This window comes from Muntiacus reevesi, chromosome 15, assembly GCF_963930625.1.
Source record: "Muntiacus reevesi chromosome 15, mMunRee1.1, whole genome shotgun sequence".
Classification (NCBI taxonomy): domain Eukaryota; kingdom Metazoa; phylum Chordata; class Mammalia; order Artiodactyla; family Cervidae; genus Muntiacus; species Muntiacus reevesi.
The window spans coordinates 7,483,902-7,509,737 of record NC_089263.1 but is presented as its reverse complement, the minus strand read 5'-3'; the positions used below and the strand labels follow the sequence as shown (position 1 = coordinate 7,509,737).

The following is a 25,836-nucleotide window of genomic DNA, read 5'->3' as shown; positions in this document are numbered from 1 at the left end:
TTAAAGACACTGAGACCCAAATTTGTACAACCAGGAGTTGGCAGAAGTGGTGTTTAGACTCAGTTAGGTTAGACTTGAAGTCAGCGTCCCCACATCCAGATTTCTCTGAACTGAAGAACTCCAAAAAACTTTTAAAATGCCACATCCACCCCACCCAGTCCTTTGCCCATTATTATGGCCACTTGTCTGTAAGCCCACGGTCTGATCATCACATACCTTGGATAAGACCAGAGGTGAAGTCCCCTGGCCAGAGTTTCTGTTAAGTTATCATGTGACGTGAGATTCTCCGCAGAGGCCAGAGGAGGGCTTAGCTGCTAGGCAACAAATGTGAAGGCAAGAATGAAGAAGCATAGGACTACTCAGAGATGATCTTGTAGGGAAGATGTGTTTTCATCTCAGGCAACCAGTTGGTCCATGAAGTGGCTCAGGCGACCTCCAAAGAAAGAAGAAAACCATCCTGGAGATGAGGCAGAGTCTTTGGGAAGCTGGGAGTGTGTGAACTGGTGAGTTTGCCTTATTGCTTTTAAGGATTTTCTCTTGGTTTTAGCTCATGTGATCCTGTATTCTGGCATGTCCAGTAACCATTGAACTCATGTGTGTTGTTAATAAAACTTGTAGTGACTCCAGGTGATGTTATTTTGCTCCATGGACAATTTAATCCCTTTCTCATTTAGGCATATTTTTGATCATTGCAATCTAATCACAAATGATACTATTACAAGGCTGTGTTGCTATCAGTGCAAGGCTCAATCTACTGGGTTGGCCCAAAAGTTGGTTCAGGTTTTTTCCATAGCATTTATAGAAAAACCCAAATGAACCTTTGGGCCAACCCAATACTTCCTGTTAGCCATTATTTAAGGTGCAGCCTTCCACAATTTTCACCTAAAAGCTTGGTACATTCATTGTATCACCTTCCCATACTAAGTTCTGACTGTAAACTTCATCTCCTGAAACTATGAAGACTCTTGAAATGAAAACTCTGCCACTTTTTTTCCCCCAGAGGACTCTCACATAGGTTTCTTGCCTCCTACTCCACGCAGCCTCAGAATCCAACCACGGGGAAACCAGCTGCATGCGTGAGGCCTCCCAAGTGTCTTCCACAAGCTCTACTGGTTTCCCTTCTCCCCAGGACCAGCCTCCATGAGCACAAATCTTGGAAATTCAACCTCTTGCCTGCACCCAAGAGGCTACAGAAGTCAGTCCACTTTTCCATTGTCTGAGTCACCCTCATCCTCTTTGTCCCAGCAGTTTTGCACTGCTTTCGAAGGGATGGTTTCTATATTTTATCCAGGCTTTTTTTTTTTTTTTTCAGTTGTTCTCTACAGGATCAAACTTTGCTACCAGCTACTCCTGGCAGTCTCTCAGTGTAACCTTTTTAAACTCACCGTCCTAGGAATCTAAGCATTCTTGTGCTTCACCTCTCCAAATGTCCCCTACTAGGCAATGGACGTGAACTTGGGCAAACTTCAGGAGAGAGTAAGGGACAGGGAGGCCTGGCGTGCTGCAGTCCATGGGGTCGCAACGAGTCGGACACGACTGGGAGACTGAGTAACAACAACAGTCATTAGAGTGAAATTCAAATTACAAGCCTACTTTTTGCTGCCTGTCTGCCTGCTACTTCCCCAGACTACCTTGCATTCCCATCGTGTCCCATGCCCACTGCATTGCAGCCAAGATGCGGATTTTGTCCTCACTCCAGGCCTTGACATACATGCTGTCTCCTACCTGGGATGCGCTGCTTGAAAAGTCTTCCGAGAAGAGTCTGGCTTGATAGTAGTGATCCTCAATCTCATGTCTCTCATCTGGGGAGATGAGAAGGGATATCCCTTGACCCCCCAGGACTCCTCAGGCAATTATTAGGTGTACAAACTCAGAAAAGTGTAAGCCTCTCTCTAAGCCTCAATGCCCTCGTCCATAAAATGGGAAAAGCATTCAAAGCTCTTTGTGAGCACTAAGTTAGGAGCTGCATTTTAATTTTTCAATTGGAACATAATTGCTTTACAATATTGTGTTAATTTCTGCCATACATCAACAGGAATTAGCCATTTGTATACATATGTCCCCTCCCTCTTGAACCTCCATCTCACCTCCCACCACATTCCATCCCTAGGTTGTCACTGAGCACTGGGTCTGAGCTCCCTGCATCATGTAATAAACTCCCACTGGCGATCTATTTTATATATGGTAATGTATATGTTTCAGTGTTACTCTTTCAATTTGTCCCTCCCTCTCCTCCCCCATTGTGCCCACAAGTCTACATGTGTCCACATAGAGAACATATGTCTGCATCTCCATTGCTATGCTATGCTAGGCAAAGTCACTTCAGTCATGTCCGACTCTGTGCAACCCCATAGACGGCAGCCAACCAGGCTCCCCCACCCCTGGGATTCTCCAGGCAAGAACACTGGAGTGGGTTGCCATTTCCTTCTCCAATGCAAGAAAGTGAAAAGTGAAAGTGAAGTCGCTCAGTAGTGTCTGACTCTTAGCGACCCCATGGACCGCAGCCTACCAGGCTCCTCTGTCCTCCATTGCTGTCCTGCAAATAGGTTCATCAGTACCATCTTTCTAGTTTCCATACACATGCACTAATATATGATATTCATTTTTCTCTTGCTGACTTATTTCACTCTGTATATTAGGCTATAGGTTCACCCACCTCATTAGAACTAAGGAGTTGCATTTTTAAATGGCTGCCTTTACATGACTATGGTCTTCCCTCTTTATTCCAAAGCACATCAACCAAGAAGGAACATTTCCATCAGTAAGACTGTCTTGAGTTTCTATGGCAATGGTCCATTTCCCTTTTCTCAGCAGTCTGGCCTCAGCCATCAGATATGTTTGGAGACACTGTAATGACATACAAACATTCCCATCTTAACAAGAACCATGCCCCCACTTAAAGCCAAGAAGATGCTCTTGTTACAAGTCATTATTTCTTGGAGAAACAAGAAAAGAATCCTTAGAAGCAAGCATGTCTCATATTTTTAAAATATCCTAATCCTTGACTAACTGCAGTATGTCTGTAATTGCTTTTTTCTCCTCGGGTTTTATGTCCATTTTGTGGTTCTATTGTTTGAACATCACTGCAAATGAAATTGTGCCAGTAAAAAACATAGCATCTTTGGATCCTTTTAATCCAGCTGTGAACTTTAGACTTAATCCTTTAGGGCACTCTTGTCTGGTAAGGTTTAATTTATATTAAATTTTCTAAAAGGAAAGGCAGGATAGTCAAAGCAAGATAGTGAGACAGACAAGAGTCTGTCTCTCATAAATTAATAAGCATCGCCACCCGCCTTTCTTGACCCTTTAAACTCTGTGAAATTAATATAAGTAGACAACTAAGGCCCACTTGCCCCCCTCCAGAGCCTTGCAAGTTCACTTAAGCAATCCGAGTTTCCTTAAAGTTTTATAAGCCAGCTTTTAGAGCAAGTCCTTTGTACTTATTACTGGTGACAGTGAGCATTACGGCAGCCAATGAACCTTACTGACTTACGACCCCAGTATGGTCGAGCAGTGTTATCAAGGGAAATATCAGAATCAATGCTTGTATATTACACTGAGGTCCTGACTTCTGAAAAAGCCCCCTATAGACCCTTCAGAATATGTCAGTGAAATAAACAGCTAATACTGCGAGACAGTCTACCGACAATGGTCAGAAAGGCCTGTTTATTTAACCACTTTTCAACCATCTTAACCCTTCTAGAAAGTGCATGTTTCCAAAAGAAAGAAGAAACAAATTTTCATGCCCCCAATTCTTTTGCAATGGAACCACATCTGTTGCCCATTTTTTTCAGGTGACAACATGTGTGGTCTTGCCATCGAGAGCAAGGAATGCCATGCCATCTTCTTCCCTGATTAACGAGCTTGCATTATTACATGGCTCTGGCGAAAGGAGTGAAGGTCCCACGCCTTTTCTGTAGCAGCACCCTGCCACGTGAGCTTTCATTTGCAGCCAGCATTTGCAGGAGGAAAGCTAGGCTCACCACCACCTTTTGCTTACTGGAATTGCTCATGTCACTGCTTCAATAGTAGCTTCTTCTACATGTATATTCTCTAACTCTATGCATAGAATTTTTATGTAACTTTAAAAAAAAAAATCCCTTTCAGTCATGCTTAGGTTTTTTTATTACTTACATGTTCTTTCAGGCATAAGAGAATAATCTATAATTATTGTGATTTTCAGAGCATAAGTTTTTAGAGCTTTTTTCCCCATTGTAGTTGGTCAAAGGACTAAAAAAATCTTACTGGAATATCAAAAATGAATATGTAAGATACTTCTTATGTGAAGAATACACCCTTTCCTTTCTGGGTGATAAGAGAGTAAATCTAAAGATTTCTGAAGTCCTCCTGATGCTGAGATTTGTCTCTCCTATTATTTGACCTTTTCTCTTCCCCCCAATCACAGTGCACTGAGCCATTCAAATGTCCCTATCTGCGGAACGATGGTTCTTAAGGCTGGAAGTCTTAACAACAACACTTGTAACCTTCAAGCCCTGGCACTGCCCTTGATGTGAGCTAACCTGCCCAGAATTCAGTCCAGAAGTCAGAATTGCCCAGGGGTGCTCAGCAAAAGATCAAAAGGTCTTGCTTCCCCCTCTGCGAGTCCAATCATCTTGCTTTTGGCAAAAAGTAATTCATATACATTTAACCTTTTATTGGGGGGCAGGAACTATTTCATGTTCCTCAGAGGAACACGTTTGAACCAATTCAACAGCTGACTTACCTCAGGCCTTTTCTAAAGAGACGGTGTCAGTGATCACACCTGGGAGTGGGGTGTGGACCAAGCTCAGGGGGAGGAGGGAGTCTGCCAGCAGGGCTGAGGAAGGCAGGCATCCTGCTCAAGGCGCCCCCAGTGTCACAGCAGAACAAGGTGATTTCGTCTGGGCAGCTCCAAGGGTCAAGGCTCTAAAGGCAGGTTTGCCGAGGCCCTGGGTGAGAACTTGGGCAGAGCTAGGAGAGACAGACAGCAAGACCAAGGGAAAAATAGGGGCTCCTATGCAATCACACCCGAAGACCCAGCAACAATTCTTCTTGGCATCCAAGCCCAAGTTCCAGGGGGTGGAGTGGATGAAGGTGAACTATTGGCTCAGTTGAGCCAGAAGTGCCTTTCCAATATAATGCATTTACTAAGAAGATACTTTTCCTCATGGAAGGGACTTTGCAGGAAAAGAAGCATCCTAGCACATGATCACTGAGGCAGCTGTACCTCTACAAAGAAGGCCTAATGTCAGTAGGTAGAGTCAAGGTCATGTAACCCACACCATCAGTGAGCCTTGGACTCTCCAAGACATTGACTGATAAACATTGACAGTGTCTTGGGATGACTTGGCAGGGGAGGGGTGCTTTTGCAAAATGTTAGGGCCAGGGGCATCCCCCTAATCAGGTAAAACTGGGTCTTTAGGGGTACTTTTGTTCAACTAGCTGACTCATTAGAAAAGACACTGATGCTGGGAAAGATTGAGGGCAAAAGGAAAAGAGGGCAGCAAAGGGTGAGATGGTTAGATAGCATCACCGACTCAATGGACGAGCAAACTCCAGGAGATAGTGAAGGACAGGGGAGCCTGGCCTGCTGCAGTCCATGGGGTCACAAAGAGTCAGACATGACTTACCAATTAAACAACAAGGTGATTTTAATGTACAACCATAGGTGAGAGCCACTGACTTAATATAAACCTGACTTAAAAGAAAGATAAGGAAAGGAGATTTCTGGTTAATGTCATTAGAATGCCATGAAGCCCACCAGCAGCAGTGCCACCACAGTTCATGCCTAAAACCTTCTGAATCAACCAACATCCAGCCTGCCTGCTGCTCACCAGGAAAAAAAAAAAAAAAAAGATGCATCTATAAAATTAAATCAACTCTGAACACTCACAATTACTCTGTCTTTCATCTCAGGGGCACCTCCTGAGAATGGGTCTTGAATCACATCATCTTCAAAATAATTTGAATCAAATCATCCTCTCTTTAATTTTTTAAATGCCCTTGGGGAGGTATAACTGCTCCCTACTCAACCCCTAAATACAAACCAAAATCAAAGAAGATCAAGTCCCTTGTCATAGAGGGAATTTTGTCCCCTTTCCCCTACCCCCGCCTTTATCTGTGGAGCCTCCACCCAGCCTGTTAAATTTCAATTCCCTGGATGATCCATTCATCTGCCCTCCCCCTTCTCCCCAAGTGACAGATTCCTACTTATCCTTCAACAAAAACAATAGCCAGGATCATAGAGACAGATCACATCTTTGTTGGTGATTTGCTTTGCACATCACAGTGCATTAAGCATTTTGTTTGCAGGCACATCTCATTTAAAGCTCACAACACCACTATGATGCTATGATGCTCATTGACAAATGTGGGCATGGCCAAGGTCACAAAGCTAAGAGGTAGGGGGGCAAGCTTACAGACCCATGCAGCCCACTCCCAGCCAGTTTTCTTGCCCTCATGCTAAATACTTCTCTGAAAATTTAGCCCAAGTGTCACTGTCTTCATTTTTTTACAGCTGTAATAATTGTTAAAACTGTACCAGACACAGGAGAGTTTATCAAAATGAGTATCAGAAGCATGAGTGTATTTGAAAATTTTCACAACAAAAAGCTTTTTAAAGTGTTATGTAAATAATGAAATTTTCAGATATTTAAAATCCATTGTTCCTCCATGAAATATTAGCAAATTTTTAAAATGTTACTGTTTGTAAAGGCCATCCTTTTCCCTTTAAACAGCCCAGAAAGGGGCCCTTCATTCCTGCAGTGTTTTCACATTTCCTACATCGTATCTCAAGTGGCATTGTCATATTTTTTTTGTTGTTTAAACATATGCATTTGCCACAAGATTATGAACCACACATGAGGGGCACTCAATTTTATTCATCTTGGTTTATCCCAAAGGCAGCACAGGGTCCAGCAGATAATAAGCTCTCAGTATCTGCTCAGTGAATGAATGAATTGCCAAACAGTTCTTTCTTGAAGAAGAGTCCCTTCACCGTTAAAATCTAAGCAGTCTATTTATCACAAAAGCCCAGTATTTACTCTTGCATTTTATTCCCCTTTCTCTCCTCCCCATTTGGACAAAATAAAGAAAAATGCCTTTTTCACACAATTTCCCCCACACACTTGCACTTTTTTCTGCTTGGAAATGACAGCAGAAGCCTGTGGGATCTAGAAGGACATTGATCACTTTCACAACTAGAACCAAGCACTTTCCTTAGAGGAATCTCCCTGCATCGAGCAGAACTTGCTTCACCCTCCAGGACAGGTCCAGGGTCAGCAGAAGGAAGAGCCGGCATCCTACCCATTGGACTTGGATGCCAGAGTTGGGGTTGGAAGATCAAACTTAGTCTTCTATCCAAGAAAAGTCTGTGGTCCGCCTGCCTCCATTTCCCTACTAAATTTAAGAAGGAATGCAGAAAATGCTTTGAAGCCAGTCCAGAACAGAACACAGACTTAACTCCAGGGCTACTCAAACCTAGGTTTCCAGGGGAGAGTTTGCCAGTAATCTCTCTGTCCTTCCTTCCTTCTTAGAGCCCCAAACACTTGAACTGAACTCTCAAAATGCAAAGAAAAGGAAATTGTGAGTGCAGAGATCCTAAAAGAAGCATACTCTTGCTTCAGATGTGCCTTCAAATGGGAAATGATTCACAAATCAGGAGAGGATATTGGGAAGAGTTTGGGCAGACCATCATTTTCAAGCACTGACATCATCAATCCTATCTGAGAGCTTTTTTATTCTTGACAAATCCTGTCCACTCCCAAGACTACACCTAGAAAGAGTGGGGTCACCAGCCTCCTTTGACAGGTGGCAGAACCAAGCTTTAAGGACCAAGACCCAAGTGCTGGGCCCGGGCCCCTCCTCCGCTCACCCTCGCTGGCTGTTGGCCGGAGGCACACTCCATAGATGGGGAGAGGACCCACATGCGCAGTTGCTCAGCCATGCCCGACTCTTCACAACCCCATGGGCTGTAGCACACCAGGCTTCTCTGTACACAGGACTGTCCAGGCAAGAATACTGCTGTGGGTTGCCATTCCCTTCTGCAGGGGATCTTCCCAAGTTAGGGATCAAGCTGGAGTCTACTGCATCTCCTGCATTGGAAGGAGGATTCTTCACCACTGTTCTACCTGGGAAGCCCCAAAGAACACAGACCCATCAGAAGTCACATTCACAAGGCCAAGAGCAGGGCCTTTGTGGTCAAGTGGACTTTGATTCAAATCCCAGCTGCTTCTTTACAACAAAGTCTCAGTTTCTGCACATGGGTCTCTTATATATGATTCACAGGAAGAAGATCAACTGAAATTGGAAAATTTATGTAATCATATGCCTAAATTAAGTTTTTAGTTACCTTATTGAATAAAGGCCATTAAATCCAAAAGTAATCCTGAAAATATACATTAGTTTTCGTCAATAAATCTTGAAAAAATTCTGGTAGTTCACAGAACATTGTTTTTAGAAGAATAGCATTGCTGTTTAATACAACTCCTGCTTGTTGAAATTTAGAACACTCTAAAATTTTCAAACCCTGTTTCGAACACCTTCAGTAGAAACCTAGGAGCACTGTGTGTTGTTACAGCCTGATCATTTCTATTCATCCCTTTATTTGACACCCTTGGGGTTTTAACAACCTAGCAGATAGCAGAGAACAATTCATCAAGGTGCGATCTGGAAGGGGTGAGAGATACGTCTTGCTACTGGAAAGTGGAGAAGGGTTATCACACGTATGGACATCTTCTTAGACAGAACATTTCCGGAAAGTACGTATCTGAAAGTGGAAAATCTGGGAAAGGATTCCCTTAAAGCTGTCCGTATATGTGAACTTCCCAGAGAACTTTCAACTACCAGGAGTACTGCTGAAGACACCATGTGCTTTTACAAGTCTTCTACTTACCATTAACTCTGTTTTGAATAAATTTCTCCTATTCATATATTGGATTGGCAAAAAAAAAAAAAAAAAAAAAAAGTTATTCTGGTTTTTTCATAAAATGGTACAGAAAAACCCCAAACGAATTTTTGGCCAACCTGATACTTCATAAATTCATACCCATCTTTGGGGAAAAAACTAAAAGTGGAAGTGTTAGTCACTCAGTCATATCCCGCTGTTTGAGAGTCCAAGGGCTGTAGCCTGCCAGGCTGCTCTGTCCATGGGATTTCTCCAGGTAAGAATACTGGAGTGGGTTGCCACGCCTTTCTCTGGGCTATCTTCCCAGCTCAGGAATCGAACCCAGGTCTCCTTCATTGCCAGCAGATTCTTCACCATCTGAGCCACCAGCGAAGTCATCTTTGGGGTCACAGTTCAAATATGCCTCAGCAATGGCCACCGTTAGTTGCTTTCCTTTGACTGCACTTTCCACCAACCTCCACTTCAGTGCATCAGTCAGTTCAGTTCAGTTCAGTTGCTCGCGTGTCCAGCTCTTTGCAACCCCATAGACTGCAGCACGCCAGGCCTCCCTGTCCATCACCAACTCCAGAGTTTATGCAAACTCATGTCCACTGAGTTGGTGATGCCATCCAACCATTTCATCCTCTGTCATCACCTTCTCCTCCTGCCTTCAATCTTTCCCAGTATCAGGGTCTTTTCCAATGAGTCAGCTCTTCCCATCAGGTGGCCAAAGTATTGGAGCTTCAGCTTCAGCATCAGTCCTCCCAATGAACACCCAGGACTGATCTCCTTTAGGATGGACTTGTTGATCTCCTTGCAGTCCAAGGGACTTTAGCACTTACCTCATGATAAGGTAGCTGCATGTCTCCATGTCTGTCTCCTTCATTTAAAGTGAATTGCCGAGGCTGGGGTGCCTGCCACACACAGTGTCTGTAATGTAGCAGATGATCAATGAGGTCAAAGCCTGTGACGTGGATTCAGACACTGCTACAGAAACCTTGGCTAAAGTCATGGTCATTTGGACAACAGTTGGGGTGGAGGTGATAACAAATAGCAGGATTTGCTCACTGGCCTGTGTAATTTGAAGAAGAAATAAGATAATGATAACTCCAAGATCTCTGGCCCAACAACTAGGTGGATGGTGGTGCAATTTCTTGCTGCAGAGAAGACTAGAGCGGGGAAGATTTAGCATGTTGAATAGGTCAATGGTTTTATTAGTCTGGGGGGTTTCCCTGGTGGCTCAGATCAAAGAATCTGCCTGCAATGCAGGAGCCCTGGATTCAGTCCCTGGGTCAGGAAGATCACCTGGAGAAGGGAATTGCTACCCACTCTAGTATTCTTGCCTGGAGAATTCCCTGGACAGAGGAGCCTGGCGGGCTACAGTACATAGAGTCAGAAAGAGTCGGATACAACTGAGCAATTAACACCTTCACTTCACTTATGTAAGTGCAGAGGACAGGGATGAAGGTCAAGGCTGTGAATATGATGTTAAGATCCAAAAGCATATAGAAGGTATTCAAAGCCAGAGAACTGGATAATGTCACCAGAGAAAAAAACTGCAGTGGAAGGAGATGAGAAACAGGGCCAGGAAATTCCAGTCTGTTGAAAGAGGGCATTGCTAAGAACGACACACTCAGGTATGTAAGGCATTCACTAAATAAAATGTATCACATTTCTCTGAGCAGGAGATACAGCATTTTTATTTTTTAATGTTTACTCCTTTTTTCTTTTCATTGTTATTTATTTATTAAATTACAATTAACGATGGTTTTCACAAAGTTTTTTGCAGAGAAAACAATACTTTCATTCCAGTAAAGTAAATATCATTTTTCTCATTTATTGTCATGGTTTAGGCAGAGAAGCATCTTTCTTCATGCAAATATGCCAAACTCATACACAGGAATAGGCAGTCATGTGATTTCCTAACACCACCTATGAACATTTCATTATCAAATCACCGCTCTACCTACAACTGCATTCACTCTCTTATTCCCAAAAAGCAACAGAAAATAGCCTTCTGTGGGATTCTACTTATACCACCTCCTCTTCTAATTTGTTTTTAGGATCTATTTGTGCACTTCACTTTGAACAGCAAAACCTTGTCAACGGACTTTTAGTTTTTCGCTTTGCCCATGGAGACGTCAAGGCTCCCTGATTGATGGATGGTATTTACTCGACAGCAGTGTTTATTTAAGTCAGTGACAGATTCTAGTTTTTTTCCCTCAGATTAGGAAATCTTATGGAATCTGGAAAAGCCTTGGGACTTGGCTACAGAAGACTAGGGAAGAAAATAAAACTTATTTTATCTGTCCCCCCAATGGTTAATTCATATTGAGAAGAATCTATCCTTGTCCTCTTTTTTCCAGATTCAGGTTTTAGAGTCTGAATTAGGATTATTGGTTTGAGTTCCTACCACATACCTCTGCCCACCCATCACATGAATAGCATGATCTGAGAAGTTATGAGAATCCCTATGCTGGTATCGGCACCATGTGTTACTTTGCTGATTTCTCCCTTCTGATCTCACCAAGTCTGAAAACAGACATTCGGCAACTAAGGGGTATGTGTAAAGACTTGAAGTTAAAAATTGAGCAGTCATTGTCTGTCAGTTGGAAAGTGATTAACTTTCCCTTAAAATTATTTTAGATGCCCTAATCATTATTAATGTAGGTCACTTAGCATCCAGGTTGTGGTCTCTAAATATCACTTTCCATTAAAAAATAAACCAGGGTCCTAATGCCAAGTCTGGAGCAGGAAATGGACAAAATGAATCTAGAATTTTTTGTATCCAAAAGTTAAAAAAACACTCAAACACCAATAGAATTCTGTCAAAGGATTCAGAAGTCAGCTTAAGGACCTTCCACTGGCCAAAGGAGATACAATTTGAGAACAAAAGGTGCAATGAATTATAACCTATCAAATGCATTAATATGAGCTCATAGTAATAATTCTTTTTTTAAAACTTACTGGCCATCTTTGGAGGATGTTTCTTCATTAAATCATTGTTTTCAAACTTAGGAAATAAAAGGAAAGAATCAGGTATTTATCCAACTTTCCAAAAGAATAATATGGAAAGTTATTCTAATAATTGATAAGGGGAAGTACCATTTTACAGAGGTACTCAACCTGCTAAAAAAGTTTTTTTTTTTCTTTTTTCCATCAACTGTTCATGTCAATCCGTCATGATTTTACCCCACATAAATGGCAAAATCAAAAAACAATCAACACAGGTTTTCTTTCAGCAGGATAATGTCAGTACTTACACAAAAGAAAGCACTGTAACTGCAACCTGCTTAAAAAATTTTAACAATAAAATTAGAAGGACATGATTTTTCAACTTCTGATGATCTAAGTAGCAATCATTTGTGGCCTGATAAAATCACAGAAAGAAAGAAAACCAGTCATTCTATAAACCCTAATGGAAATACACATCACCACTGAAAAATACTTTTGAAAAACAAATTTGTATCAAATGAAGCCTCCAGGATTATCAGTTCGGCAGGGGTGTGGGGAGTGGCTACAGTAGAAGATGTTAAACAACAATACAAAAATGTAATCAGCAAAATACAGACTTGAAAGTCTATAGCAGTGCTACTCAACGTATAATCTATTGACAATGTAATCCATAAACTGTTTATTACTGACCCATGATAATTATAAAAATTGAGAGGAAGCATTTAGAAAAGCTTACAGCAATGTGACATAATCTAACATCCAAGCCTCTGGACAGAGGACTCATCTTATTGAGTAGAGTATAGCTATATTCAGGTCACACAAAATCATACCTAACTCATGATGAATCATATATACTGTGAACTGTTTATTAGTCAAGAGCAACAGGATCATGTTACAATTTGTCTCTGTTAACTATAAATGGTCAACTGTGGCTCTAAAAGGTAAACTTTGCAATCTATTTCTTTCACCAAAAAATTATTTAAGATCAGAAATAGATCAGTTATTGCTAGGGTATGGGGTTATGAGGAGGCTAGGGGGAGATACTTTACAGAGGATTCAAGGAAACTTCAGTAATATGGTCATTATGTTGATATGAGAATTATTTCACATATGTCAAACTCAAATTCTTTAAATGTGTGTATTTTATTGTACATAAATTATGCCTTGAAAACTAAAGATTTTTTTAAAATAAACAAGTTTAAAGATATCTGTTAGGGTTTAGAAAACTGCAAAAAATATTACTCCCACAATAATAACAAGGGAAATTTGAATAATCTACAAAAGCATAACTTACTTCTTGAACCCATCATTAAACTGTGGTCACTAGGCAACCAAGTGACCCATTTTTCATGAGTGACTGGTCCTTCCAAGAGACTTGTGAACTGTTCATATTTGACATTACCTGGAAAAAAGAAGTGGGCGCCACACAAGCCTGAAAGAAAGAAACTGAATAAATTTTAATGAATTCTTAAAGGCAAGTATGGACCAGTAGGTCACTGTGGAATGACTGGGGGCTTCAGCCATAAAGGAAGTTTGCAGGTGCTCACACCTCTCCTCCACCAGCTTCTGATGAGAAAGATTGGGTGTTGGACAGGAGACTTGGGGGAAAAACTCCCTCGGTAGCACGCAGGGGGCACAGGCATCAGGAGGTGATCAAAGGAAACAAGAGAACAGGTGGAAACCTCATCTTCATTCTCACACCTTCCTCTCCTGTGAATCAAAAACCTCAGCCACTGGGAAAGGGGCATACGGCCTTTGACTCACAAGGGCACAGACAAAGATCCATAGCTCTGGGAGATAAATAGAAGCAAGATTTGTCTGCTTTGGGAGAAAAGATAGAAAACTCTTTCCAAAGCACAGGCAAAAACCCCTTGCTGCTGGAGGAATGGTAGAATCAAGCCCTCTACCCCCAGGAGGAGCAGGAAATAGTATTACGGTTAGGAAGACCTTATACTGATACAACAGGCTGCATGCTCAATCACGCCCGACTCTGCGACCCCACGGACTGTAGCCCACCAGGGTCTTCTGTCCATGGAATTTTCCAGGCAAGAACACTGGAATAGTGGGTTGCCATTTCCTTCTCCAAGAGATCTTCCCAACCCAGGGACCAAACCCTGGTCCCTTGTGTGGTCTCTTGTGTCTCCTGCATTAGCAGGCAGATTCTCTTACCACAGTGCCAACCCTAAATGGAAGGTTTTATTTTTTCATTTGTTTGTTTTTTGGGGAGAAAGGAGCTGTTTGTTTTGGTTTTTGCCACTGAGGAAGGATCATCATGCTTGCCTACTAAAGACTAAATACAAGCGATAGTGTGTTGGTAAAAGTTTAAACACCAGTTTTCTGGGATAGAAAGTCTAGACTTGCAGTTTTACAAGAAATTTGTTTGCAGATTTGTCAGAAATGTGGCCAATTTCCTTGATGCAAGCATGGCGACAATGTCTTATTTCAAACTATGATCTATGACATCGCTGAACACCGAGTTGAAGAGAGAAGTGCCGAGCTGGCTCTCATGAGCCTGCATGAGACTGTTCCAGCATATCACAGAATACAAAGAAAAGTTTAGGAAACTGCCTTTCACCCTCCCACCATGCTTCAGGCGTGCAGAGATAACTTGTAGCTAATTCGGAAGCAGAAAGACTGGGAAAATACGTTCAACACTCAAACCCCAACTCTAAACACAAAGTAAGAGCAATCTACTACCACCAAAATTTGAAGCCTTAGCTGCACTAAAGGAACAATACTGAAAAGAAAACACACAGAATGGAATAAAATATTTGCAAATGAAGCAACCAACAAGGGATTAATCTGCAAAATGTACAAACAGTTCATGAAGCTCAATATCAAAAAAAAAAAAAAAAAGAAAAAGAAACAACCCAATCAAAAAATGGGCAAAAGATCTAAATAGCCCTTTCTCCCAAGAAGACATAATGATGGTCGAGAGGCACTTGAAAAGAAGCTCAACATCACTAGTTAGTAGAGAAATGCAAATCAAAACTACAATGAGGTATCACCTCACACCAGTCAGAATGGCCATAATCAAAATCTATGAATGATAAATGCCAGAGAGTGTGGAGAAAAGGGAACCTTCGTATATTGTTGGTGGGAATGTAAAAGGATACAGCCACTATGGAGAACGGTAGGGAGTTTCCTTTAAAAACTAAAAATGAAGCTACCATATGATCCAGCAATCCCACCCTTAAACATATATCTGGAGAAAACCATATGAGAGGATACATGTGCCCCAGTGTTCACTGCAGCAGAATATACAGCAGCCAGGACACGGAAGCAACCTAAAAGTCCACTGACGGAGGAATGGGCAAAGAAGATGTGGTGCATATATACAATATTACTTAGCAGTAAAAAAGGAGAAAATAATGCCGTTTGCAGTGATACAGATAGGCCTAGAGATTGTCACACAGAATGAAGTCAGTCAGATTGAGGAAGACAAATATCATAGGGTACCACTCATATGTGCAATCTGAAAAATAATGATACAAATGAACCTACTTACAAAACAGAAATAGAGTCACAGATGTAGAAAACAAAGTTATGATTCCCCAGAGTGAATGGGAAGGAGGGATAAAGTGGGAGACTGGGATTGGCAGAAATACACTAAATAGGATATAGATAACGAATCAGAACATACTGTGCAGCGCACGGAACTCTATTCAGGATTCTGCCGTGACCTACAGGGGAGCAGAATCTAAAACAAGAGTGGCTGTATGCATCCACGTAACTGATTCACTTTGTGGTACAGCAGAATCCAACACGCTGCATATCAACTATATTCCAATAAAAACGAATTTAAATAAAAGATGACAACAGCAACAGCAAAACTCAATCCCAGATTAACTTCGAAATATATAACAGGAAAGAAATTTATAACTCTTTACGCTGTTTCCGTTATAGAAAAGAAAAATATCCTTTGCTATCAGTAGTAAAGAGTACCTGCATGTGAGAGCTGGACTATAAAGAAAGCTGAGTGCCGAAGAGGTGATGCTTTTGAACTGTGGTGTTGGAAACAGCCCTTGAGATTCCCTTGGACTGCAAGGAGATCCAGCCAGTCCATCCTAAGGGAGATCAGTCCTGGGTGTTCATTGGAAGGACTAATGCTGAAGTTAAAACTCCAATACTTTTCCACCTAATGCAAAGAACTGACTCATTTGAAAAGACCCTGATGCTGGGAAAGATTGAGGGCAGGAGGAGAAGGGGACGACAGAGAATGAGATGGTTAGATGGTATCACTGACTCAATGGACATGAGTTTGAGTAAACTCTGGAAGTTGAAGAAGGACAAGGTAGCCTGATGTGCTGCAGCCCATGGGGCCCAAAGAATCGGAACCGACTGAACGACTGAACTGAGCTGAACTGTACACGCTTCTGAATAACTGACTTTCTCCTAGAACAACTGATCCTATGTGGCTGGAGCTACATACACTAAAGTTAAATGGCTTTCTGCCCCCTAGGCTTGAAGCAGTTGGAAGTCAGTGACCCAGACCTGGAGCGAGCTTACTCAGGGAGCATCTCTACCTGAAAACGGGAGGACAGTCCTCCTCCAGCCCCATCTGGCCCCCTTGTGGCCACAAGGAAGAAGCTTAAGAGAGGGAGGAAATTGAAACAGGACTGGAAAGAAGCAGAAGCCACATCATTCCTCCCCATCCCCCCTCCTTCCCCTACCTTCCCTCCTAGTAAGGAGCAGATGGAGAAAGAGCCATGGCAGGGGGCCCTAAAGCTAGACTGCCCGGGGCTCCCCCGTCCTGTCACCAATACAGTGGAGCCGGCCCAGGGGACGTGCCCAGTCCAGCCGTTTATCACCACATCTTTGTTATCCTTCCACTTCGGTGCAGACTTCTGCCCAAAACTATGCCAATGTCTTGTAAAATTTAATGTATAACCTAAGAAAATGAAAATGAATCACTAAATTTATAACCTAAGAAAATGAAAATCAATCACTAAGTCAATCAATCACTAAATCACTAAATGAAAATCAATCACTAAATCACTCGCCCGGCTCAACTATTCTAGTCTATTTAACTTAGTAAGCAACATATTCTCAAGAGAAAAGCCAGACCATATTTTCAAATGACCTCAGAAATTCAAAGAACATTAAAATGTAAGTATATGATTTTCTTCCCTTTCTATTGAAAAACAAGTTCCAATTAAGAAATTAAAAGAAAAAACCCCATGCAGTACTTACATTTTAATGCTCTTTATATATATATATATATATATATATATATATATATACACACACATACACACACACACACAAATACATAATACACACACACATATATGTGCTAAGACACTTCAGTCATGTCCAGTGCTTTGCGACCTCATGGACTGTAGCCTGCCACCCTCCTCCATCCATGGGATTCTCCAGGCATGAATACCGGAGTGGGTTGCCATTTCCTTCTCCAAGGGATCTTCCCAACCCAGGGATCGAACCCTCATCTCCTACATCTCGTGCACTGGCAGACGGGCTCTTCACCACTAGTGCCGCCTGGGATGCCCACACCCAGTTGCGCAGCGAGTGACTTGCTCCCAGGACAGCAGCGTGGTGACTCCCAGGAGGGAGCACTCTCTGTCCTGCCCAGAAGCCACTCTGTTGGTTTCAGGAGTGTGGATTCTGACAGGTGCCATGACCAGCCTGCATCTGGAAGTGGGAGGGCCAGGATACAGCTCTAGCCACTTTACAATACTGTGTTGGTCTTTGCCACACGTCAACATGAATCGGCCACAGGTACACAGGTACCCCCTGACCCTGAAACCCCTCCAACTCACTCCAGGCCATCCCTCTGGGTTGTCCCAGAGCGCAGGCTCCGGGTGCCCTGCTTCATGCACCAAACTCGCACTGGCCATCTATTTTGCGTATGGTAAGGTACATGTTAAATGCTATACTCGCCTCAGTCTCTATCTTACGGCCACATTTTATCTCATTAAAGCAACATTCGAATTTGTCTACACATAAGAATTTTGTGTTCTCCACTCTCTCATTACCTTGATGAAAATTTACTTTCAAATCTATATCTTCTTTTCCCCTCTTCTTATATAGTTGGTAACAAAAAGCTCTTCTTCCCTTAGAAGAGGGAGAAAAATCTCTTTGATGTCCAAATTTTCATTTGTGATTCAGAAACCTCCCAGCCCCAAGAGTAATTTTAAATTCAAAGAGAAACTTGTTTGATAGGATTTTGTCTGCTTTTGTGTGTGTGTTGGGGGGAAGGGAGAAACTTTTTTTTTAATAATGATCAAACGCAGATATAAAACACTATAATTAGCTAATTCAACGCCATGCCATCCAAGTGGTGCTTGCTTTGAATTTTCAACCTTCATAAAGTCATGTCTTTTGGCTTTATAAAATTACCCATTCTCACTCAAATATGCTGCCTTGATAACTGTTTCTGCCTCATCAGTGAAATCCGTCGTGCCATTACTATGGTTATTAACAGGAAGGCATGCTAATTGGCAGTTGCAATTCAGAAAAGGGTTCTGCACTTGAAGCAGGCACAAAAGGGTAAAAGAGCCATCTTCTGATGCCACCAGGACCAAGTAGGAAGAGTCAGTGGAGGGAGGCGACTGGAGCCGTGACATCTCAACAATGCAGGTGCTTTGGCCAGTCTTCCCAAGGGGAGCATGCGTGTCCTGGGAGGGAGCCGGGGCTCAGTCTGTGCAAACGGCCTTCTGGTGCTCTAGCAGAGGTCCCAGAGTGAGCCCGTCAAGCTGATGACAGGGCCCAGGGCAGGTATTGGTCTTCCCCGGTGGCTCAGAGGGTAAAGCATCTGCCTGCAATGCAAGACACCCAGGTTCAATCCCTGGGTCGGGAAGATCCCTTGGAGGAGGGCATGGCAACCCACTCCAGTATCCTTGCCTGGAGAATCCCATGGACAGAGGAGCCTGGCAGGCTACATTTCATGAGGTCGCACAGAGTCAGACATGACTGAGTGCAGGACACGTATTGGCAGGAAGTACCCACTGGAGGGAAGCAAGACACCATATGTTTCAGGAATATCTCTTGACACCTTGAGTCTGAGGACAGCTGCTATATAACTGGGTGGAGATACTAAGGATTCTCGATTCTGGGCAGAGAAAATACCAAGAAAGCAGAGGTCATGCTAACCCAGAGTTGCATAGGAGGTGGACCCAAAGCAGCTTAGCAGACACATCTACCAGGTTGACAAAAAGCAGAGCTCTCAGAGTGACCGGGACAGTCCTGGAGGCCCAGTGAGAGCGTGAATGTGAGTGGGACCCAGGGTTAATAACAGAACCAGCCCACTCAGCACTCAGGGGCACAGTACTTGCTGAGAAGAATTTAGTCAGCTTTCCAGAGTAATAATTAGAAAGTCCCAAACTGTTTCACATCACGGGAAGATTGAAGGCAGGAGGAGAAGAGGGCGACAGAGGATGAGATGGTTGGACAGCATCACCGACTCAATGGACGCGAGTTTCAGCAAACTCAGGGAGAGAGTGAAGGACAGGCAAGCCTGGCGTGCTGCAGTCCCTGGGGTCACAGAGAGTCGGACATGACTTAGCAACAGCAACAACGATAAATTGCCTCAGGTGTAAACAAGAATAAACATGTGGGCCATCTGACAACTGAGTCAGAGTGTTAGCATTCTCTTCTAAAAATGTTCGGAAGGAAAGTCAGATTCTGGCTTCTGGATGCTTTGTAGGTTTCAGAGTCACTCCCACTGAAGGTCCCTTCACTCTCCTGATGGTGGCCGTGGGGCCGTCACCTGGCCCTCGCTTTCTCAGCCACGGTTAAGACAGGACTTATGGGAATTAACCTTTCTCATAAGCCCCTCAGGAAAAGGTCTGTAAGGGGGGCTAAGTGGTTGCAGGTGAGATCCCCACACTGTCGGGATTGGCCTGGGGGCTCCATGCCCAATGGCCGTCAGCCCCTGCACCCTCGCAGGTGGTGGAAAGCGGAAGGCATGGACTGATGTCAGTGCTACCAGGCGAATTCAAGGGACGTTTCACTGGGGACCCAGCTTGTGCCCGTGAATGAATCTACGTCAGTCTGGATGACAGCACAGTGTCACGGGGCTCTATCTGGTTCAAAATCCTCATCGACCTGAATCAGCCAGAGGAGGAAATTTTGCTTAGCAAAATTGAACTGAACTGGGAGGGAGAGGAAATATATAAAGTGAACAGAACCAAAATCCAAAAATAAATGTCTGTCTGTATGGACAGACATCTGTATGGACAGATGGTCGTGACTGCATACAATAGAGTCTAAAATATGGATGAATATGAAGTTCTTTGTGGGAATGTAAAAAACCAGGACACAATCCTAAGGAGGGAAACACTTTCCCTAAGGAGGGAAATGCGGGAAGGAACGGGGTCTCCCAGGAAGAAGTATGAAAAAGGCTCAAGGGTTGCTCATGTAAGTGAACTGAAAGTCTAATCATGTGTCTTCCTGCTTATAAGGGCCTCCCCAGCCTCAGCAGAAGGCAGAATCCTTGTCTGAACTCCAGGCCCTCCCGAGAACGGTCTGGCTCCCGTCTCTCCCTCATCCTAGCTCCTACTCCCTTTGGTCCAGTCACGTCTGCCCAGGGTGATTCATGCAGCGCACCCCACCCTCCCTCACCTCTGGGCCTTTGCACATGCTGTCCCTCTCCAGCAACACCTGCCACACCTCAGTACCACCCCTCTTCACCCGAGAGGCAGACCTGCACCGCCTCCAGGTCTCAGCTGGAACATCTGCTGCTCAGGGGGTTTCCACCTCCACTGAACCTGGTCCAAGCCCATGCCCTGCAATCCCATCATCGCCCAGACCTCTCCTTCCGTCACCCGCATGACCAAACCCTCCACCCACCTGATCTTCCTCACCACACCGCAAACTCTGTGCAGGAGGAGGCGTGTTTGTCTTGCTCATCTCACCACTCCCAGTTCCCAGCACGTCACAGGACTCAACTTAAAGGGAACAGACTAAAGATCCTTCATGCTGCAACAAAGTTTGAAGATTGGATATCCCACAACTAAGACTCGGTGCAGCAAAAGAGAGAAAGAAGGAAAGGAAGAAATTGATAATGACGTTTAGTGTGATATACCTGGATAAGAAATCAAGATGCTCTTGGAATGCATCAAAAGAGGTATGTATTCTGTGACAAAGGAGGTGATAGACCCTTTCTGTGCCAGTCAGGTCACACACCAGCATTTATGTTGGGAGATACACCAAGATGATGGTGAAGCTGGAGAGCTCAAAACCATGTTCTCCCAAGAACGTTAAAGGAACTATGCCCACATAGTCTGGACACAAGGCGGGAAAGTCTCAGCCACTTTTCACACGTATCTGAAGGGCGCATATGACAATGCAGGTTGTCTACTCGGTAGAGAGAAGTGCAGGTGTGCGATGATGGAACAACGCCTCCTGAGGCTCCTGCTGCTGAAAATGTCCAACCTGAGTCTGCAAGACACTCAACAAGGTCCCCAGTGTGGGCTGGGCCATGAGACAGTTTCCCTCTCTTCCAGCCTGGGGTGGGAGGTGGGGGAGGGGCGGTCCATGCATTGCCATGGAACTGCATTCTGGACGGACGTCAAGGCTTTATCGGCTAGATGAGAACGCTGGGCCAAATTCCCTCTGCCGTGTTCTCTCAGCTTATGCATCTGGTAGACGTTGACTGGGGATTTCTAATCCATTAAGCTAACATAGGAACCAGCCACTCAAAACTATCTTCACACCTAGAGGATCATTTCTTAAGATTGCCCATTTGCATCTGGTTTCTGGGAATTAATGAAGAAAGAAAGGAAGAAAGTGATCAACTGGAATCCAGATCTGTGACCCAAAAAAATGTGTCCCCACTCAACTTTTCCAAGATGTGACATGGAGGGAAATGTCTGTCTTTGCTACTTTTTGGCCTCGTGGTCGCATCCTCCAAATCCTATGCAGACCTCCCAACTTTAAGGGCATCTAAGTGCAGATGCTCAAGACAGAAGCCGAGGAACTCATTTCCAAATCACAGGAAATATCCCTGATGCTGCCTTCACCACTTTTGCCCAAAAGGTTGGGAGCACTTGAAATCATATTTTAATTTCAGAGCCACGTTCCCTATCAGAGATGCAGCGTCTCCCTCTGCCCAGAATGTCAGTGTCCGTGTAAACCCTGGAGAGGTGCTGGTGGGTCTTCCTACCTGCCTTGTCTTCCATCCTGCATGCCAGGCTGCACTTCCTAAACGCCTCTGCCCCTGACCCAGGAGATTTCTATACTCCCCCCTCTCTCCCTGGAGTGTTAAAAGGCTACATTTACTCTGAGATCCACCTCTCTTTTCCCCCCTCAGTACTTCCATCCCCATTTGTAACAGCCCCTGGTATGCACTTCTTTCTATCCGATTTTCCTCACCCAGCTTGAAATCCTCTCATTCTAATTACCGTTTCAGTTTTCTTATATTTCTCCCTCGAGATGTCTCAATTAGTGTACTTTTTCATCCTGGCTGTCACCTCCGAGCTGCAAGGTGGGTCTAACTCCAACCGAAACCAGGCAGAAAATAAATGAGGAGTCGTTCTGGGCGGCCAGGCCGAAGGTGGGGTTACTTTACAAACTAGCGCACCTTTAATTGATGATAAATGGACAAGAAGGTAGCCTTATTAATACAGCGGCCCCGATTCGGTTGGCACACGATGTCCTTTCATTACTCACAGGGGCAGGAGAGGCAGGCCACACTCAGTGCTGGGCAAGGAGCCTCCATTCAGAGAAAGACGGAGCGTGAGGCTAATTAACATAGTTCTGGTCAAAGTCGGAAATTAACTCGCCTCTTTAAGACCACAGCTTCAAATGCCATTTGTCTCCTCTGTGATTACACTTACAGGTAATTACACCTGATTGTAGCACACAGCAAGTTAAACGGAGGGAGGGCTGCCCCCCACTGCCTCCATCACATAACTCTTCTCATTCCAGCCCTGTCAAAAGACTAAACAATAATAAAGGTGTCTGCCTCCGTATATTTCTTCTATTAATGAGCGCTTTGTTGTCTTAAGGCTTCTCGAGGAAGTGGCAATTGTGTGGTGTTTTTTCCTTCACTCCACTGGGAATGCAGAGGCCTTATCTGAACCTTTGGGGATTTAAAAACACACAGGAGGCAAGTTGGACCTGAAAACCTTTCCCACCCACTAACTCCTGCTTGGTGGGTCAGGGAGGGTGGCAAGGACAAGGACCAGAAAGTCACCGTCCATTCTTTCCCAGGCGATGCAGAATTTAGGTCTTGCTGGTGCAGTATCTCTGACTGAAACCTGGCACAACCCCTTCCCATCACTTTAACTCTATTACTACTATCTTTCTAAGGATCTCTAAGAGGCCAAAGAAATGAGAACATGCACACAGAGGAGTGGCATTTAGCCCCCTCAGCTGGCCATGTGCGCACAGCCCTGACATCTAAGACGCTAGCCTGGGACTCATTAGCGGTGGCCAGGCTTAGCCCTCCCAAGAGCCATGCACGGGGCTGTCAGGGTCCCACTCTCTACCTGCCACTGGGCAGAGTGTGAGAGGCGCCTTCAGAATTCATGGCTCCCTAGAGGATGTGGTGGGATCCTCAGCTAGGCCCATAAATTAGTCCCCCAAGAATGCAAAGGGTCCAGTTTCCAGTGGTAATTCCTCCGAGGAGTTTAAAAGTGGGCAAAGGTGACTGAGGGGTCCCACGTGTCTGCTTGCTGCCTGCCTCACCCTCTCGTGCCTCCTTGTTGGTTACACACCGTCGGGATTTCCTCCTCCACTTGCTTCCTCCTGCTTGCCCACCCCCAACCCCACCCAGCCCCTTTTGGCCTCTTCTATATCTTTGCAAATGCTGCCACTTAACAGTGAAGTTTGGGCTGAAAGATCAAGTTGAGCTTGTCTACATCCCAACTTGCTTTAAATGTTGCCCTGAAGCCACTATGCAGCCCAGAGGTGGCATTCTTGCCTCTGACTCCCATCTCACTGAGCTGAGTGATTCCCATGAAGAAATCAAGAATTAAAAAATAAACATCTTCAATCACACATTTGCTGGATAATTACTTGTAAAGCCCTCTCATGAAGCAATTTGGCAATATGTATTAAGAACAATAAAAATATTGACTGTGAAACTTTCATGAGGAAATAATCTTTAATTCAGAGAAGTGTTCAATACAGTGCAAAAATATTACACAAAACAGCCATGACAAAAAGGAAAACAATCTAGCTGTTCAAAATTGGAATAATGTTCATTTAAGTGACACATTCACAGGATGGATTGTTATGTGACCATTAAAAAAAGGATGATTATGGAGATTGTGCAAAATCTGAACCATTGGTTACAATATTAGGTTTAGAAATTTGGACTATAAATCAGAAAAAAGAAACACCATCATAAAAGTCATACCAAAATACAAACAGCAACTGGTTTAAAAGAAAAGGATTATGGCTGATAATTTTCCCTTTCATTTATTGTCCAAATTTTCTGCATTGCATTTATGTTCTTTCTAATGGAAAAATACATAGTAGTATGGTATGAAAAAGAAGCAAATCCATCACTCTCGTAAACATGGCTCTTGCAAGCATGCCCGATGAATCTAAACTGAGGGGTTGGTTGATGGATCTGTCCCTAAGGCCTCCCTTCTCTTCCACGGAAAAGCTGGTGACCAGAGGGAATCATCTAACTCTCCAAGCTTCAATTTTGCCATGAAAAGGAACAAACTCTTCTCAAAGGTGGTTGCACCCTCTCTTCCCGTCCGCCTTGTGGGCTGCCCCTTCCCAGTCACCTTCGTGGAACACTTGCCTCGATCTGCTTGTTAGAAGCTGGGATCTGCCTGGATTCTGTCCTCTGCTTTCTCTCTCTGTCCCCATGTCTGGGGTGTCACCGCCCCGCCACCCACAACTCACCCACTCTGTCCTCTACCCTGTCCAGGCTTCCAGAGCGTCAGACCTGGATTTCCAGAGGCTGACCTGGCTCTCCACACCCAGCATCTTCAAAACCCAACTCCTGATCTTTCCCCAGCAAGCCTGGGGAATTTCCAAATTCTCTATCTCATGACAGAACCAACATCCACTTGCTTGGCCCACTTGGGGACACTTGGATTCTACTTGGTCCCAATACCATCACCTCTGAGACGGTCACAACATCTATGTCCCTCTTCTAGCCAGTCAGCTTCTCAACTGTCCCCAGAGGGAACCTTTCTAAAGTGCAAATTGCACTTGTCACTCACCACCCAACACTCTCGGGCGCCCCCTGATCACATGCACAGGGGAATCCAAGGTCTGGGACACGACTTAGGACGAGGCTCTTCCTGGGTTCCCAGCCCTCCCAACCCACTCACCCGGATGGTTTCCCTCCTCTCTCACTTGCTCACTTCTCACCCAGCTGATCATCCGATGGCAAGGCAACCCCGGATATTGGAGACGGTGCTTTAATGGCCCTGCCTCCCGACACAGCCCAGGTGGGTACCCAGCGTCCTCCCCTCCCTACCCCAGGAGTCTTCCCCATGAGAAGATGCTCTGCCCAGGCTCACCCCATGGGAAATACCAGTGCAGAGCGGGTCTGCACCTTCCCAGTGACTTCACTTCACTGTGACCCTGGATATGCACCATCCCCAGGAAGGAAGTGGGATTTTCCCAGTGGTGCCTTAGTCAGAGAAACAGCCTGTGTCTGGTGGGAAGCGCAGCATGTCCCGTCTCCAGGGTGGAGCTTCAGGGAGCCTTTGAGAGGCTGGTCGACACTAGGGTGGGCCCCTCCTATCCACAATGATCAGCACAGAAAATGGAGAGGCAGGAGGACTGCCTCCTTCCAGGTGACCCTTCCTGTGCCATGCTGACCTTTGCCCAGGAATGTTAGCAACAAAGATGGGCCCTACTGCCGAAATAACATGTGTGGGCAGTGGCTTGAGGCAGGGGAAGGGGAGAATCTAGCGCCGGAATTTGCTGGTCACATAACTTGACATTGGCCACATGGTCTTGAATGCAATTCCATCCACCTTCTAATATCCCTGTGTCTCTACCTTAAGACTCTTCTGTTCTCTTCCTTGTAGCATTCTGGCTCTGATCAAATCTTGCTTTTCTCTCTCAGTCATCGCTGTGCA

General features: G+C 44.4%; 1 non-coding gene across 1 annotated transcript; it reads right to left on the bottom strand.

The window, feature by feature from the left end:
• Positions 1-12,024: 12,024 nt before the first annotated feature.
• LOC136147693 (small nucleolar RNA SNORA69) lies at positions 12,025-12,159 on the bottom strand. The gene has a single exon (XR_010659347.1). It is a non-coding gene; the product is annotated as a small nucleolar RNA SNORA69 (small nucleolar RNA).
• Positions 12,160-25,836: the final 13,677 nt, after the last annotated feature.